Here is a 16,013-nt window from a genome sequence, read left to right as displayed (position 1 = left end):
CCGGCATCTCATATGGGCACTGGTTCAAGACCTGGCTACTCCACTTCTGATCCAGCTATGGCCTGAGAAAGTGGTAGAAGGTGGCCCAAATTCTTGGGCCCCTGCACCCACATGGGAGACCCAGAGGAAACTCCTGGCTCCTGGCTTTGGATCGGCTCAGCTCCAGCTGTTGTGGCCAATTGGGGAGTAAACCAGTGGGTGGAGGACCTCTCTCTCTCTCTCTCTGCCTCTCCTTCTCTTTGTGTAACTCTGACTTTCAAGTAAAATAAATCTTTAAAAAAAAGTTCTGTTCACAGGCATTTGTGTGTGTATATGTATATATACATATATATTTTATATATACATTTATATATTTATATATACATATAAATGTATACCAAAATGGATTATATATTAAAAATAAAACATTTGGAAAGGGACTATTTTAAATCAAAGTCGTAGGATAATAAATTTGTGTCCTTATTACATAAATATTTGTATGTGGTTTATAATTCTTGATATGTTAAAAAGGCTTCAAGGATTTAGAAAGAATAATGTTTAATAATGTGTGATTGATATAATTACTGAACATTGGTGGTAGTAAAGTTAGATATAAATTTCAGATTTTTTTCCAGTGTCATTATTCTGTCTTATTACATTTTATTCGTATTTCCAGATGCAAAAGCAACATTTTTGGTATAATCTTTTTACAGCCTTAGTTCTCTCTTTTATAAAACTTTTTGGTTAAGTTGATCAGATTTAGGCATTTTGAGAAAAAAGAATCTTAGAAGGCCTAGGATCTGAAAAGTGAAAATCAGCAATTCAGATCAATAGAGGTTACCTGTAAATATCCTCACATAATATCTCAATAAGTTAGAAATTAGCATCAGGAAAACTCTTCTAAAGATGTTCCTTGGCTAGGTGTTCTAAAAGTCTAAAACTCTTAAACTGAATCATAACTTACATTATTTAGGAGAAAATGATTTTTAAAGGTCACTGGTCTTGGCTGGTGCCGTGGCTCAATAGGCTAATCCTCCGCCTTGTGGCGCCGGCACACTGGGTTCTAGTCCCAGTCAGGGTGCCGGATTCTGTCCCGGTTGTCCCTCTTCCAGGCCAGCTCTCTGCTGTGGCCCGGGAGTGCAGTGGAGGATGACCCAAGTCCTTGGGCCCTGCACCCCATGAGAGACCAGGATAAGCACCTGGCTCCTGCCTTTGGATCAGCGCGGTGCGCGGGCCGCAGCACGCTGGCCGCAGTGGCCATTAAAGGGTGAACCAATGGCAAAGGAAGACCTTTCTCTCTGTCTCTCTCTCTCACTGTCCACTCTGCCTGTCAAAAAAAAAAAAAAAGTCACTGGTCTTAAAGCTGTCAATGTCAGAGTCCATGTTGGACTGAATGAAGGGCATCTCTCACTGGTGCTCTTTATAAGGCATAGTTGGCGACACCAAAACCAATTTGTTTTTAGCTTCCATCATGGCAGTTTGTTAACAGAAAGCCATCTGGTGAGTCAGCAACCACAACTGTCACCTTTCCTGTGGGTGCTGTGTGAGCGTCTGGGTGACATCCTCAATCGTACCCAAGTGGGCTGACTGGGCCCTAGGTCCAGGGGTCTTGGTTCTGTTCCTCTGTAGCCCAGAGTTTGATGTGTAGGGCAGTGATGCCTGGCTGGTTGCACCTCTGGGCCACGTCTGGCCAGCCAACATGGCAGTATATGGTGAGGATTTGTCTAGGTCAGCCTTCACCTTTGTCCCACCTGTCACTGGGCAGATGGTTTCTTTGACAAACAGTGACATGGACAAAGGTGTCACTGAAGGAGGTGAAGAAGTGACAGATACCAAAGATACTCTCTCTTTCAGAAACCTGGTATCCAGGCTAATGACCTGTTCTTTTCCTTCTCTTTGTGAGGTGTTACTTCTGTGTGTCTTCTTCAGACTCTACCACTGAAATGAGAGGGCAACGCCAAGACACCAGTTTTTACAAAGAGGAGTTCACCTGGGTGGCCAGCATAGGAGGTAAGGGCTCTTGCTCCAAACCACCTGTTTCCTTGTTGCTCAGGGAGGGCTTTGCCATAGGCACAGAACAGCAGCTGGGGGAAATTCAGGAGGAGTCTTGGGCTTTCAGGAATGGCCTTGTATGTTTCTTCTGTGCACTGGAAGATTCTCAGGTGATCTGGTCTTGTGATCAGTGATAGTGTATCTTTGCATTGTTACACTTGGACACATCTGTCCTAGGAGATATTTTTGAAAGAAGCAGCAATTGTCCTCTCAAAAAACAATTTTCATGTGGTTGGTGATATATAACAAAGTTGAAGAAATTGGTTTCTTTATGAGGAAACCTTTTTTTTTTTCCTTTTAAAGATTTTATTTGAAAGGTGAAGTTATGGGGTATAGTTGGTGGGGTGGGAGACAGATATTTCTTTGGCTGGCTCACTTCCCAAATGGCCACAGTGGTTGGGCTGGGTCAGTCCAAAGCCAGGAGCCAGGAGCTTCTTCCACATCTCCCATGTGGGTGCAGGGGCCCAGGTATTTGGGGCATTATGCAGGGAGCTTGATCAGATGTAGAGCAGCCAGGATTTGAACCGGCACCCATATGGGATGCCAGTGCTGCAGTTGGCAGCTTTACCCACTATGCCACAATGCTGCCCTCACCTTTCGTATTTTGGATGAGCCTCTTACAATATTACTTTATTAATTATTTTTTAATTTATTGCTTTTTATGAATCTTTTTAGTGTTTTCCTTGTGCCAGAATCTTTTGAGGCTTGTCCAACTGAACCAGAGAGAGACATTCTCTCTCCAACCTGTGAGAGGCCTTTATATAAACAGGTAAATAAAGAGGAAAATGTTCCTGGCAATAAGCACTGCGGGTTCTTGAATAAGGGTAAAGGGACAAGTAGCACTGGCTAAAGACATGCCACTTCCGCAAATTTAACTGATATGTTGCCATTTATGTAGATTGGGAGAAGAGTAAGCCAGGAAGAACTTTTTTTTTTTTTTTTTAGATTTATTTTGAAAGAATTTAAGGATCCTTGAAGGTGGGCTGATGCTGTCATGGAGCTGATTTCTCTTTTCTAGAAGTTCTCATGGAAGATTGTGGCCATAGCTTTTTCTCTTTACAGTACCAAGGTGGATCTCAGTCATCTATTTTTGTTTGTTTCAGTTGATGGGCTTTTCTGTTTTGATCTTTGTAATACATATGGATCTTTTTTTTTTTTTTTTTTTTTTGGACAGGCAGAGTGGACAGTGAGAGAGAGAGAGACAGAGAGAAAGGTCTTCCTTTGCCATTGGTTCACCCTCCAATGGCCACTGCGGCTGGCGTGTTGCAGCCGGCGCACCACACTGATCTGAAGCCAAGAGCCAGGTGCTTCTCCTGGTCTCCCATGGGGTGCAGGGCCCAAGGACTTGGGCCATCCTCCACTGCACTCCCGGGCCACAGCAGAGAGCTGGCCTGGAAGAGGAGCAACCGGGACTAGAACCCTGTGTGCCAGTGCCGCAGGCGGAGGATTAGCCTATTGAGCCACAGCGCCAGCCTCTTTCTTTTTTTTTTTTACATATGGGTCTTTGTATAACCTTTTTTGTCTGAAGAGATGTTCCTCAGGATTTAACTTAATTAGCAGTTTTGTGACATCTGTTGATCCTTGGGAAATGTCACTGTACAGGTGTTTCCCAAAATTAACCCTACGTAGGTAACTTTGAGTAACTTATCCTATGTGAAGCAAGTAGAAAAACAAGTTGTTTTTACCTTTTGAAGCTCTCAGAATTTTCCTCTCTCTCTTTGCTTCCCTAATTAAGCTGCAGCTGTCTCCTGCCTCAACCTGATGCCCTGATCCTGTCTCATGCAGTTTCGTTCCTGTACTTTCATTGGTATAGTATTAGAGTCACAAATGCAAATAATGAAATAAAGCCTTCAGATAACCAGAATGACCAAGCAAAAGTGACAACCAAGCCCCAAATTATTGTTTGTTCATGGAATCCTTCTTTGGCAGAGTTTTGAAGTGCTGATACTAACTCTCCTTTTCCCTCTAAGCTCTTTAAAGTTCCCTAAAGTCTCTTTATTTGCAAGACCATAAAAATAGGATGATACAAATACATTAATAGAAGTTAAATTTCCATCAATAAATTTGTGGAAAATATGCATTTTTTAAAAAAAATTTATTTAAGTTATACAAATTTCATATATTTCATATATACAGATTTAAGGACATAGTGACAATTTCCTCCTCTACCCTCCCTTTCAATTTGCATTTTTGAAGAAATTTTTGAAGCCCTCACATATATTATGTCACTTATTATTTAAAAAATTATTCATCTTTGAAATATCAAAGTATTATTCCTTCTTAACTCCTTAGGTGAGTACAACAAAATCTATTTTTTAAAAGATTTATTTATTTTATTTGAAAGGCAGAATTACAGAAGGAGAAGGAGAGAGAGAGATCTTCCATCAACTGGTTCACTCCCCAAATGGCCGCAATAGCAGGAGTTGGGCCAGACCAAATTAATCTTCCTCATCCTTTCCAGGTGGATTAGCAGGAAGCTGGATCAGAAGCAGAGCAGCCTGGAATTGAACTGGTGCCCATATAGGATGCTGGTTTCTCAGGTGGCAGTTTAACCCACCACACTACAGTGCTAGCCCCTACAGTAAAATCTTCCAGTTTGTATTTCATATATGAAATTATAATTTAGCACAATACCAAAATCATACTGTTGAGAGTGAAGTTCATCATACTGAATTTATTTTTAAATGGTTTTAAATGAGTGTGTTTCTTTTAAAAAAAAATGTTTATTTTAATATAATTGAAAGGCAGAATGACAGATTTTCCAACTTCTTCTTCAGTCCATGAATGACTGTAACTGCTTCTGCTGGGCCAGGCCAGAGATAGAAGCCTGGAATTCCATCTGGGTTTTGGCAGTGGGTGTCAGGGTCAGGTCACAGACACTTGAGGCAACATCTGCTGCCTCTAAAGGTGCATCAGCACAAACCTATATCAGAAGCAGAGCAGCTAGAACTTTGAGCCAGCATTCCAAAATGGCCCAGTTTTGCTCGGACCTCTGCACTGACCTGGGAGACCTGGATGAAACTCCTGGCTCCTGGCTTTAGCCTGGCCTAGCGCCAGGTGTTGCAGCCATTTGGGGAGTGAACCAGCAGATGGAGGACCCCCCTCTGTCTCTCTCTGTCTCTCCCTCTCTCTCTCTAACTCTGAATTTCAAATAAATAAAAAATAAACCTTAAAAATTTTAAAACCTCTTAATTATAAAAACCCTCCCCACATTAGGTATAGAAGGAATATATATGACAGACCAGGTGTCCCAAATGGTAGCTTTATCTGCGGTGCCACATTTCCCACCATATATTCTTTTAGAGTCAAAAAATATATCTCCCTTTGGCTTCCATTAGATTCCATTCTAATTGCTTCTCAGACTTTTGGCTAAGATAAGTGTAGATTCCATTCTAGTGATGGGTTATGAATGGCTGACCTGGTAAGGAAATTGATCAGAAAGTTAGGAATAAAATTGCCTGCCACATGTATTTCATTGAAGTACATAAATAATATGATGTGTGTTAATTTTGAATATTTTATTTATAATAGAAAATAAGGCCTATGAGTACATTAAAAGTAATTATTAACATCAATCAGAATATTTGAATTTCAGTCTTAGAATCTGATTATTCATTCTCAATGTTTCTGACAAGTCGCTCTTCATGAATGCAGTGATTCTCAGCTAGGACGGGGTTGCACTACCTCAGGGACATTGAAAGTCTGGGAGGGCCTTTTCAGTTATGGTAGTGTCTGGGGAGCACTCCTGGCACCAAATGCTCATTATTAGTGCTCAAGGCAGTCCTCGCTGCCTGAGTTTCCTTTTGCTGGCCACAGTTCTTCACAGATTCCATGGGAGAATCTGCTTGCTTTTGGGAGTTGCTGGAAGATGCCTGCATTCCTTGACTGGAGGCTTTTTCCACCATCTCATTGTCCTTCTGCAGTCCACTGTTCCTCTGACCACAGCTAGCAAAGCTTCTTCACTTGTAAAGACTTTGTGTACTGAGAATGGTCTCACCTACTTTATCTGGGTTAATTTTCTTACCCTAAGAACTTAGACACATTCGCACTTGCAGTCTGTTTTGCCACGTAAGCTAACACATTCACATGTTCAGGAGATACGGACATCTTTGGGAGGAGGGCTGTTACAGGATGGCCTAGATATACGAACAGAAAGGTGAGGGGGCAAAATCTGAGGCAACTGTTCTTCATTACTTCCAGGCTGATAAATTTGTGTTAAGTCCAGGGTAGTTATTTTGTACAAGAATTGTCTAAATTTCAACTAGATCTGTATGATGTTGTACATTTGACTTCAAATGGAATTGTTTTGGGGCTGGCTTTGAGGCACAGTGGTTAAGCTACTACTTGCAGTGCAGACATCCCATATTGGAGTGCTGATTTATGTCCCCTATATAATTCTGGTCCTAGTTTGGAAAATGGCCAAAGTATTGGACCTATGCCACACATGTGGGAGACCTGGATGGAGTGCCTGGCTTTGGCCTAGCCTAGAACATTCTGTTGTGGCCATCTCTGTTCCGTTTTTAATTTTTTTTATGATTTACTTATTTATTTGAGAGGTAGAATTATTGAGACTAGGTCTTCCATTTGCTGGCTCACTCTCCAGTTGGCCACAATGGCCAGAACTGGGCCAATCCAAAACCAGGAGTCAGGAACTTTTTCCAGACCTCCCACGCAGGTGCAGGGGCCCAAGTATTTGGCCATCCTCCACTGTATTCCCAGGCCATTAACCGGGGGCTGGATCTGAAGTGGAGCAGCTGGTACATGAACTAATGCCCATATGGGATACTGGTGCTGCAGGCCGAGACTTAGCCTTCAGCTTCGTGCTGCTGGACGGCGCCCGCGGAGGCCTGCCCTGGGCCTTCACCACCTGCGTGAGCAGCTACCTGCCCAACACGGTGACTGAGACGCTGCGCGACAGCGGCGCGTGGGGGCTGCTGCTGCGCCGCGTGGGCAACATGCTCATGCACCTGCTGGCATGCTGCGCACTCTACCTGCTGCTGGCCCCGAGCTGCGCCTACCAGGTGTGTGGACCGCCTCTGTAGGAGCTCTGCGCCCGTCGCCCAGGCCTGGCCCTCCTGCACCATGCGCTTGTGGGACCCAGGCGGGCCCCGCGGCCACGCGATGGGTTCGGAACAGCAGCGGTGGCGAGGCCTGGGCGCCCCTCGGCTCGCCAGCCTGCAGTTCGGGGCGTGGGCATGTCCCGGGCCTGTGCGGTGACGCCTGCGGAGTGTTCCGAGACCACGCGCTCCAGGGCTTCCACGGGAGTGGACTAAGCGGGAGCCCAGCCACTCCGCCACCCGGCGGTCACCACCTCCGAAGGCTCAAGTGTACGCGGAGACCAAGCGCTTCCTCTACTTACCTGGGCGACGGCGAGCGGCTGCGCGCATCTTTCCCACTGAACTCCCTGCGGCCCAGCCTGGCGGGTGCCCGGAGGCTGCTGGAGGCCATCTTCCTGGGCTGGACGCCGAGGCCCAGGGGTAGCCGCAGGCCGCGGCCGCTGTTCCAGAAGCTGCTTGCGAACCACACGGGGTGCCCCTACGGCTCGCTCCTCCGGACACACTGCCCGCTGCGGGGGCCGGCCACGCAGGTGCGGTCCCCAAGGCCGGCCGCTGACCCCCAGGAGGACACGGGCTCCCGGTGCCTGGCGCCTGGTGCGGCTCCTGCAGCAGCACAGTGGCCCGTGGCAGGTGCACGAGTTCCTGCGGGCCTGTCTCCAGGCACAAGCTTCCCTCCCGAGGAATACAAAGAAGTTCATCTCGCTGGGGAAGCACTCCAAACTCTCCCTGCGGGAGCTGACCTGGTAGGTGAGGGTGCAGGACTGCACCTGGCTGTGCGAGAGCCCAGGTGAGCGGGCGTCGGCCAGCGCCAAGCTGGGAGCTGAGGGGGTGGTGGGTAAGGCTGCCCCGTGCCCCCTGGACTGGAAGGTCCCCTGCTGATGGGGTGGGGTGGGGGATGTCGGGTCATGTGCTGGGCAGGGGAGAGGAGCAAGGTTAGACTTCCTGTGAGTGCTGCCCAGGAGGAGGGAATGGGGCTCCTGCCCTGGCTCCTGGGTGGCTGAGCCAGTGCCCCCATGATGTTTCCCATTTGAGCTCCAGGGGACTGTGGCAGTGTCTCTGCCAGCTCAGGCCCCCCACCTCCCCGGCTGCTCCTGGATAGGTGGGGCTTGAGTCAGATGGCCGCCTCCCTAGGGCCCGATGGGGAGGGCTTGTGGGGGTGGATGCCCTGCCAGGCTCCCCAAGAAACCGGGCCAGTGATGGAGATATGCAGTGACTGCTCTGTCCTTGTGTCGTGGAAATGCCCCCACAGCGGGAGGTGTGACATCGGCCCCGGGCACCCCCAGCACTGCTCTGTGCACCCACCCAGACATTGTGTGCTCAGGCAGTGGCCACTCTACTGCCTTCGCGGAGGGAGCAGAGATGCTGGAGTTGGGGATCTGCCTCCTGCCAGGCCAGCTGGCCGCCTGCTGCACGGGGCAGGATGAGCCGGCTTTCCCAGTGTGGGCTGTGCGTGGGAGAGGTGGTGCTGCTGGTGCTGGGCTGTTTCTGGTCCCTCTTGCTGCAGCTGCGAGGACCCTGTCTCCCTCGCTCTGCCCGCGGCGTCGGCCCAATGGCCTCACCCAGGCCGCTGTGTGCTGCCTGCCAATTCCTCCCCTCCCTGAGGGCTGGCCCTGTGTTCTTGTGTGTGGCTCTGTGTCTGGCTCAGCCTCCTGTCACCCCTCCCCCATTGCCCTTTGACCTTCAGAGTGACTGAGTTCTGTTGTCCCCATGGGGTCCTCTCTCAAGCCTTTGTTTTGAATTTCAGTGATTTCTGTTTATCTTCTTCCTAATGCCTTTTTCAGGCTTTCCTGTCATTCTATAAACTTCTGATGGTGGATGTGTGGCTATGCATTAGCCTCTAAGTACTGCTTTGGCTGCACCTTATGTAGTAATATGCAGTTATTTTGATATCAGTTACTTTTTAAAAGATTTGATTTATTTTGAAAGAGAGGAAAAGAGAGAGAGCTTTCATTTGCTGGTTCACTCCCCAGATGGCTACAACTGCCCGGGCTGAGCCAGGCTGAAGCCAGGAGCTTCCTCCAGGCCTCCCACCTGGGTGCAGGGACCCAAGCACTGGAGCCATCTTCCACTGCTTTCCTAGGAACATTAGCAGGGAGGTGGAGCAGCCAGGACTTGCGCTCGGCTCTCCCATGAATGCCGGCGTTGCACGCGGTCCTTAACCTGCAACTCCACAGCACCGGTCCCTCTGTGGTGACTTCTGAGGTGGCGGAGCCTGCACAGGGGGACAGTTGAACCATGAGGCCTGGGTGGTATCCTACGGCTCCTGCGCCGGGCTCCCGAGGGTCAGCTCTGCCCGCTCAGCATGGTCGACTGCAGGGGTGACGTGGGGTGGTGAGTTCTCAGTCTCCGCGCAGGCACATGGTGGGACCCTTGGCTGCTACACGAGCCTCGGCCCCAGGGGCCATCTCCTGCATGCTGCCACCTCCCGGCTCAGCTGACCGCTCCACAGCACCATCCTCGGCTGGGTGTGAAACCATGGTGCCATTTGCTCCTGGGTTTTTACTCTGCCGGGTTCCTTGGCTTAGCTGCAGCTCAGCCACACACACCGGTGAGGTTTCCATTACTTCCAGCCCGCTGGACGGCATTTAGGGAGAGGCTGGCCAGAGTGTGCTGCTCATCATTTCTTTGAGAGGCAGAGAGAGACGGTGAGACAGCGTCTATCCTCTGGCTCACCACTGAAACGCCTGCAGCGGTCCCCAAAGCCAGGAGCCAGGAGTAGCCTCCAGGTCCCCGGCGCCATTGCCGCTGCCTCCCTGGCGTCCCCGTTCCTCGGGCTTTGCCATCTTCTGCCTTTGGGTCCTTGTAAGCCACCTGTGGGTGGCTGAGGGCATTAAACCCGGCCCAGTGCCGTTGGCTCTCCTGAGCAGGGACCTGGACTCTGGCCACTGTCCCTGCTCGCCTAGCGGCCGTCCCTATGGTCAGGGTCTGCCCTGCCCCAGCCCCTCCCCAGTTTCTCTTGAACCGGTTATTGGTGGGTCCTGAGTTGCCTGCGAGGTCTGATGCCAGGGCCCCCAGGGGTCCAGCTGTGTAACCATGCTGTGTGTCCCGCCAGCCCCTGGTCTTCCACCTGGAGGCTGTGAGTTTGACGTCGCAGCTGGGAGCCCTTTCCATATTGTCTGCTCTGTGTGCCAACCCGAGCGTTGCCTGTGAGCCGCGTGTGCGATGGGATGCCAGGGGCCAGTACACGTGCAGTGACGTGTTCACCAAAGCCAGGGCAGCCAGCTCAGGACCGCAGGGCCCCTCATGCCCTGCACTCCCACCGTGGCTGCCTCGTGAGGGTGCACATTCGGGGTCTGCCTCATTCCAGGGCATGGCCACGTCCCGGCCACGGAGCACAGACTGAGGGAGGGGATCCTGGCTAGGTTCCTGTTCTGGCTGCTGGACATCTATGTGGTGGGGCTGCTCAGGTCCTTCTTCTACGTCATGGAGACCACGTTCCAGAAGAACCAGCTCCTCTTCTACCACAGGAGCGTCTGGAGCAGGCTGCAAAGCGTGGGCATCAGGTACCGCGTGTGGTATCCATGTCCCGGCTCCCCACAGGCTGCGAGGCCCTGTGCTGGCCCACGGAGGGGAGGCCTCATACTGGCCTGTGGAGGGGAGGCCCTGTGCTGGCCCATGGTAGCCCTGTGCTGGCCTGCAGAGACCCTGTGCTGGCCCATACCCTATATGCTCATGCTTGGGCTCAGTCCCCTCAGGGCGCTTCTGAGGGACTTGGGTCGTGAGTCGCAGAGACCCCTCCTGCAGGGACACCTGGGGGTACAGGCATCCCCTCTGGATGACCTTGGTGGGGGTGGCATCAGGGGATGGGGCCTGAGTGGTGGAGATGCTGGCTCCTGGTTCTGCTGAGTCAGACTGAGGGATCAGGACTGATTACGCCGAGTCATGCCAGGTGTGGGATGGGAGCCTCAGGCCCCCATGTGGGGGTTCCTGGGAGGTGTCTGTCCCACAGAGTGTGCTGTGTCCACGGGGACCAAGGTTCCCTGACCCCAGCCCCAGGGCGTGTTGCAGGCAGCACCTGGAGTGGGTGCAGCTGTGGGAGCTGTCAGACGCGGAGGTCCAGCAGCAGGCCAGGCCAGCCCTGACCCTGTCCCTGACCCCAGCCCTGACCCCAGCCCCGGGCATGTTGCAGGCAGCACCTGGAGCGGGTGCAGCTGCAGGAGCTGTCAGATGCAGAGGTCCAGCAGCAGCCAGGTCGGCCCTGCCCACGGCCCTGACCCCCTCTGACCCCGGTCCTGACCCCAGCCCCAGGTGTGTTGCAGGCAGCACCTGGAGCAGGTACAGCTGCGGGAGCTGTCGGATGCAGAGGTCTAGCAGCAGGCCAGGTTGGCCCTGCCCATGGCCAGACTGTGCTTCATCCCCAAGCCCAGTGGGCTGCGGCCCATTGTGAACCCGGACTCTGTGGTGGGAGCCAGAACGTTCCGCAGGGAGAAGGTGACCTGGCCTCCATCTTGCCCCACACAAAAGCTCACAGGCTTGTGCCTGTGTGCTCAAAGACGGGTCCTGCTGTGAGTGGACGAGGAGCTGGGGGAGGTGCCCAGCTGGGCCTGGGAGCCCACAGGGGGCACTGGCCAGGGCCCTCAGAATCCTGCCATGGCGCCGCATGGAGGGGAGGGAAGAACAGCTGTCGCTGCCCCCTGAGGACCACAGGACTCGTCCCATGGCTCCCCCGCCCCCTGTGGCTCTTTCTGTGGCTTTGCCCCCATGGCTGCTGGTGCCTCTGCCACGGTGGGGTGATTTTGTCATCAGTTAACGTTGCTGCAGTCACTCCAAGGACCTGGCCTCTGTGGGGGGGGGGGTGCTGCGGACCCCAGCCCCAGGCAGCTGCTCAGCTGGAGCTGGATGGATGGCTAGCATCCCTGAGGGTCACATGTGTTGCTGGGTGAGGGTTCCTGAGGTGCAGTGACAGGAACCCTGAGGAGCCCGGCCAGTGGGCTGAAGGCCGGCTCTGCAGTGGGCTCTCCCAGGACCCTGGGAAGCTGGGTGGGCTTGTGGCTGCCCACCCTTTACAGCCCCCCTGAAGCTGCATCCTGTGTGCTCCAGGCCCGGTCCTGGACCTCGCACATCAGGACTCTGTTCAGCATGCTCAATTACGAGCAGGCGCAGCGGCCCAGCCTGCTGGGTGCCTCTGTGCTGGGCCTGGGCGACGTCCACTGGGAGGCCCTGGAGGCTGCAGCTGACCCGGCCCTGACCGCAGTCTTCAAGACCATCCTGGACTGAGGCTAGAGGAGCCGGGCACATCGCTGTTGGGGGAGGGGTCATCTGTGACACAGGGCAGGGCCTGTCCTTGGGGCCTTCTTCCTTCAGGTCAGTCCCCTCCCTACTGTCAGGGGAGCAGAGCCCACCACTGAGTCCTCTCAAGACCCCATCATGAACAGCCAGGAGGAAGCTCATGGAAGACCTGGCCATGGGCCGTGGGCCTGTGAGCATGTGCCCTGCCCCGGGCCTGCTCATCACCCCCGAGTGATCCAGGGCTGCCAAGGGAAGCCCTGTGCTGTGTGCTTGGTTAAGCTGCCCAGCTTGAGTGAGGGGAGGCCCCAGGGCGCTGACCCACATGTACCTGGGAGCAGCAAGCTACCCACCCCCTCATCCAAAGTCCAGGCTGAGCATCCCTGACCCAAGGTGTCCACTGTGCAGCCCCCCCAGGCCTCCCCTTGCCCCGTCCCTGCCTCCGTCCCTGCAGTGGTCCTCTGGAGCCAGTGTCTGGTGCAGTGTGTGTGGACTCCCCTCCTGTCCTCAGATGCCAGGGCAGGAGGACACGTGGCCGCTGTGGAGGAGTGTTGTTCATGTGCTAGAGCCACGTATCTGTCAGGCAGCGTGGCGCTGCCTAGTGCCTGATGAGGATGAGTAGGGAGCCCCCTTCCCCCGGCAGGCCCCAGCGTACAGGGGGCCTAATGTGACCTGAGGACCCTACTGAGAGCAGGAAGGGCAGTGCTGGGGGGGATTTGGTGAAGGAGTGGCCTCAGCCACAGGGGTGGCTTGGGCAGCCTGAAGCCTGGCAGAGCAGGCACCTGTGTGACATTTCAGCTGCTGTGAGCAATTCCAGAACCTAACGGGATGTCACAGATGGGGTCATGGACATGGACCTTGGACAGGGCTCCTGGCACCTCGTGCTGGGTTTTATGGCACGGGATGTGCCCCTTTGCTGCTGCATTCAAAAGATGTCCTGGTGACTAAGCCGACAAGCCCAGGGGACCCCAGACCATCCTGGTGACTAAACCGATGTGCCCACAGGGACCCCAGACCTTCCTGGTGACTAAGCCAATGTGCCCAGGGGACCCCAGACTGTCCTGGTGACTAAGCCAACATGCCCACGGCGACCCCAGACCATCCTGGTGACTAAGCCAACATGCCCAGGGGAACCCAGGCCATCCTGTGACTGAGCCAATGTGCCCAGGGGACCCCAGACCTTCCTGGTGACTAAGCCGATGTGCCCACAGGGACCCCAGACCTTCCTGGTGACTAAGCCGACATGCCCAGGGCACCCCAGACCATACAGGTGACTAAGCTGATGTGCCCAGGAAGACTCCAGACCATCCTGGTGACTAAGCTGATGTGCCCACGGGAACCCCAGACCTTCCTGGTGACTAAGCCAACATGCCCAGGGGAACCCAGGCCATCCTGTGACTGAGCCAATGTGCCCATGGGACCCCAGACCATCCTGGTGACTAAGCCGCTGTGCCCATGGGGAACCCCAGGCCCTGCTGTACTGTCACTCAGGTTCTCAGGCTTCACTGAGTTTGCCAAACCTTGGAAAAGCTGAGCTTTCATAATTCACAGATTTATTGGTTCATTTGAGAGTGACAGGGAGGGGGAGAGAGCTTCCATCCACCTGCTCCCCTGGTGGCTGCCATGGCCAACACTGAGCCAGGAGCTCCATCGGGGTCTCCCACATGGGTAGCAGGGGCCCAGGTGCTTGGGCATCCTCTGCTGCCTTCCAAGGCCATTAGGGAGCTGGGTGGGAGCAGGGCAGCCAGGACTCCAGCCAGTACCTACAGGGGATACAGTGTTGAGTGGCCACTTTGTGGGCACATGATCCCCACAGGTGAAACGGCATCAGCCTCTTTGCTGCCCAAGCTCTGGCCTTCCCAGTGAGCAGCTCCTGACAGGGGCGGGGCAGGGAGAGGGAGACGGGGCGGAACCCCCAGGGGGCAGGCTTACAGTCACCTGTGGGGGCTGCTGTGACTGTGAGGGATAGCGCCCCCCAAAAAACAAGATGGCTGTGCCCTGCTCCCCAGCGCCCCCTCCTGGTCGTGCTAACTGTAGTCCCCCATTGGGTGACCTTGTGGTGGTGGTGGCCCTGTCTGCCCTGGGGGCTGTTGCCCATGAACACGTTGTCCAGGAGGGAGGGGCCCTCTGTGGACTCCTCTGTTTTGGCCACATGAGGGCAGCATCTGCTCCTGTGCCAGCCCCTGCCAGTCAGGGACATCACATGGAGGGCTCATGCCCATGGGGGTGTCACGCTGGTCGACCATTGCCCTCTGCAGCCCCTGGGCCATGTCCACATTCACATGAGTGTCCATCTGTCCACACATCCATGGCTGAGTTTTCTGGAGGCTGGGTGTCCACTGGGTCTCTGTCCCCATGCCCCACCCCTTCCCTCTTGGCCACTGAACCAGGGCTCTGACACCACCACCGCCAGCCCCTGAGGGCCCCTCCAGGCCAAGCTCCTGGGCACGAGGTGGCCAGGTGAGGTGTGGTCAGGAAGGGCAGCCCCGGAGCCATTCAGGGCAGTGGTAGGGTTTGCAGGCCACAACGGCAGTGTCGGGACAGCGTTGCCCTCACTTCCCAGCCCTGTGGGGGCCCTGCCAGCACTGTCTACTGTGCAGAGGGCAGGTCATGAACCGTGAGGTCTCTACAGCATACGGAAGGGGGGGCTGGCCAAAGGGACACCGCAGGGCAGAGCTGAGAGTGGGCAGATGCCTGTGGGTCCCGCGAGCTCCCGTCCTCTCGGCTGTCTGCTCAGAGCTGCTGTCAGCAGTGATGTCCAAGCTAGCAAGACGGGGCTGAGCCCTGGGATGCCCCCTGTGGTATGGGCTCCCCTGTGTGACACCCCATGCTCACTGCCACCTGTCAGCATGGCGTGGGGAGGGGGTGTCATGATGGAGGGCTAAGTGCCAGCCTCCCCCACTGTGGGCTCAGACGTGCATGGAGCGCTGGGGCTGAGTGGGTGTTTAGCTCTCAGCTCCTCTGCTGCTGGGCCTTGGTCACACCCATGGTGGCGAGAGCTGCTCCCAGCACAGATGCTCCTTGAGTGATAACACACACATGCCTTGCCAGGTGCCATAGGGGGTGTGGCCAGCTGTGTGTTTCTGCAGGGCACTGGGAAAAGGCTAGGGGCTCTGTGGGTACTGGTCTGGCAGTGTGAGGCCGAGGTCAGTGGTCAGAAGGAAGTGGGGGTGGGGTGGGCAGGTGGGGGCTGACTGCCTGGGTGCTTGGTGGGTGGAGGGCGGCTGGGGACCTGGAGGGAGTGGCCAAGAGGCCCCACGGTAGGAAATCTGACTTCAGCAGCCTCTGCCCTTGAGCATGGGTGCTGACACTGGCGGTGTCTCTGAGTCCTCCCTGGCTGGGCTCCCAGCACTCGTGTGTCCCCCTCACATGTGTGCAGATGACTCCTGCCCCCTATCCTGGGCTGGACTTGGGGGTCAGCCTGGGGCTGGATTCCTGGCAGGGAAGCTGTGCAGGGCCTGGCCTGCCGTCAGCATGCCTGCCCTTTGTCCATCATCACAGCTTGAGGCTGTGTGGGCAGCACTGTCACAGAGGGACTCCTATGGCAGCCAGGAACTGGGTGTGCCCCTGGGTGGACTCTGCCTCCCATTTGAGGGCAGAGTGGACCCTGGATAGAGCAGGCCCAAGACATGGGGAGCCAAGGGTCCTGCAGAGTTGGTGGCAGGGTGTGATGAGGTCACCCACGGCCATCCCTGCCCC

The 16,013-nt window shown here is 54.3% G+C and overlaps 1 pseudogene; it reads left to right on the top strand.

The window, feature by feature from the left end:
* The first annotated feature begins 1,678 nt into the window (after nucleotides 1-1,678).
* Nucleotides 1,679-12,305, top strand: LOC149119796 (telomerase reverse transcriptase-like; annotated as a pseudogene).
* The last annotated feature ends 3,708 nt before the right edge of the window (nucleotides 12,306-16,013 follow it).

The sequence above is a fragment of the Oryctolagus cuniculus genome, chromosome 21 (assembly GCF_051225735.1).
Source record: "Oryctolagus cuniculus isolate XC-2025 breed Fujian yellow rabbit chromosome 21, ASM5122573v1, whole genome shotgun sequence".
Classification (NCBI taxonomy): Eukaryota; Metazoa; Chordata; class Mammalia; order Lagomorpha; family Leporidae; genus Oryctolagus; species Oryctolagus cuniculus.
This window is presented reverse-complemented; position numbering and strand designations above follow the sequence as displayed.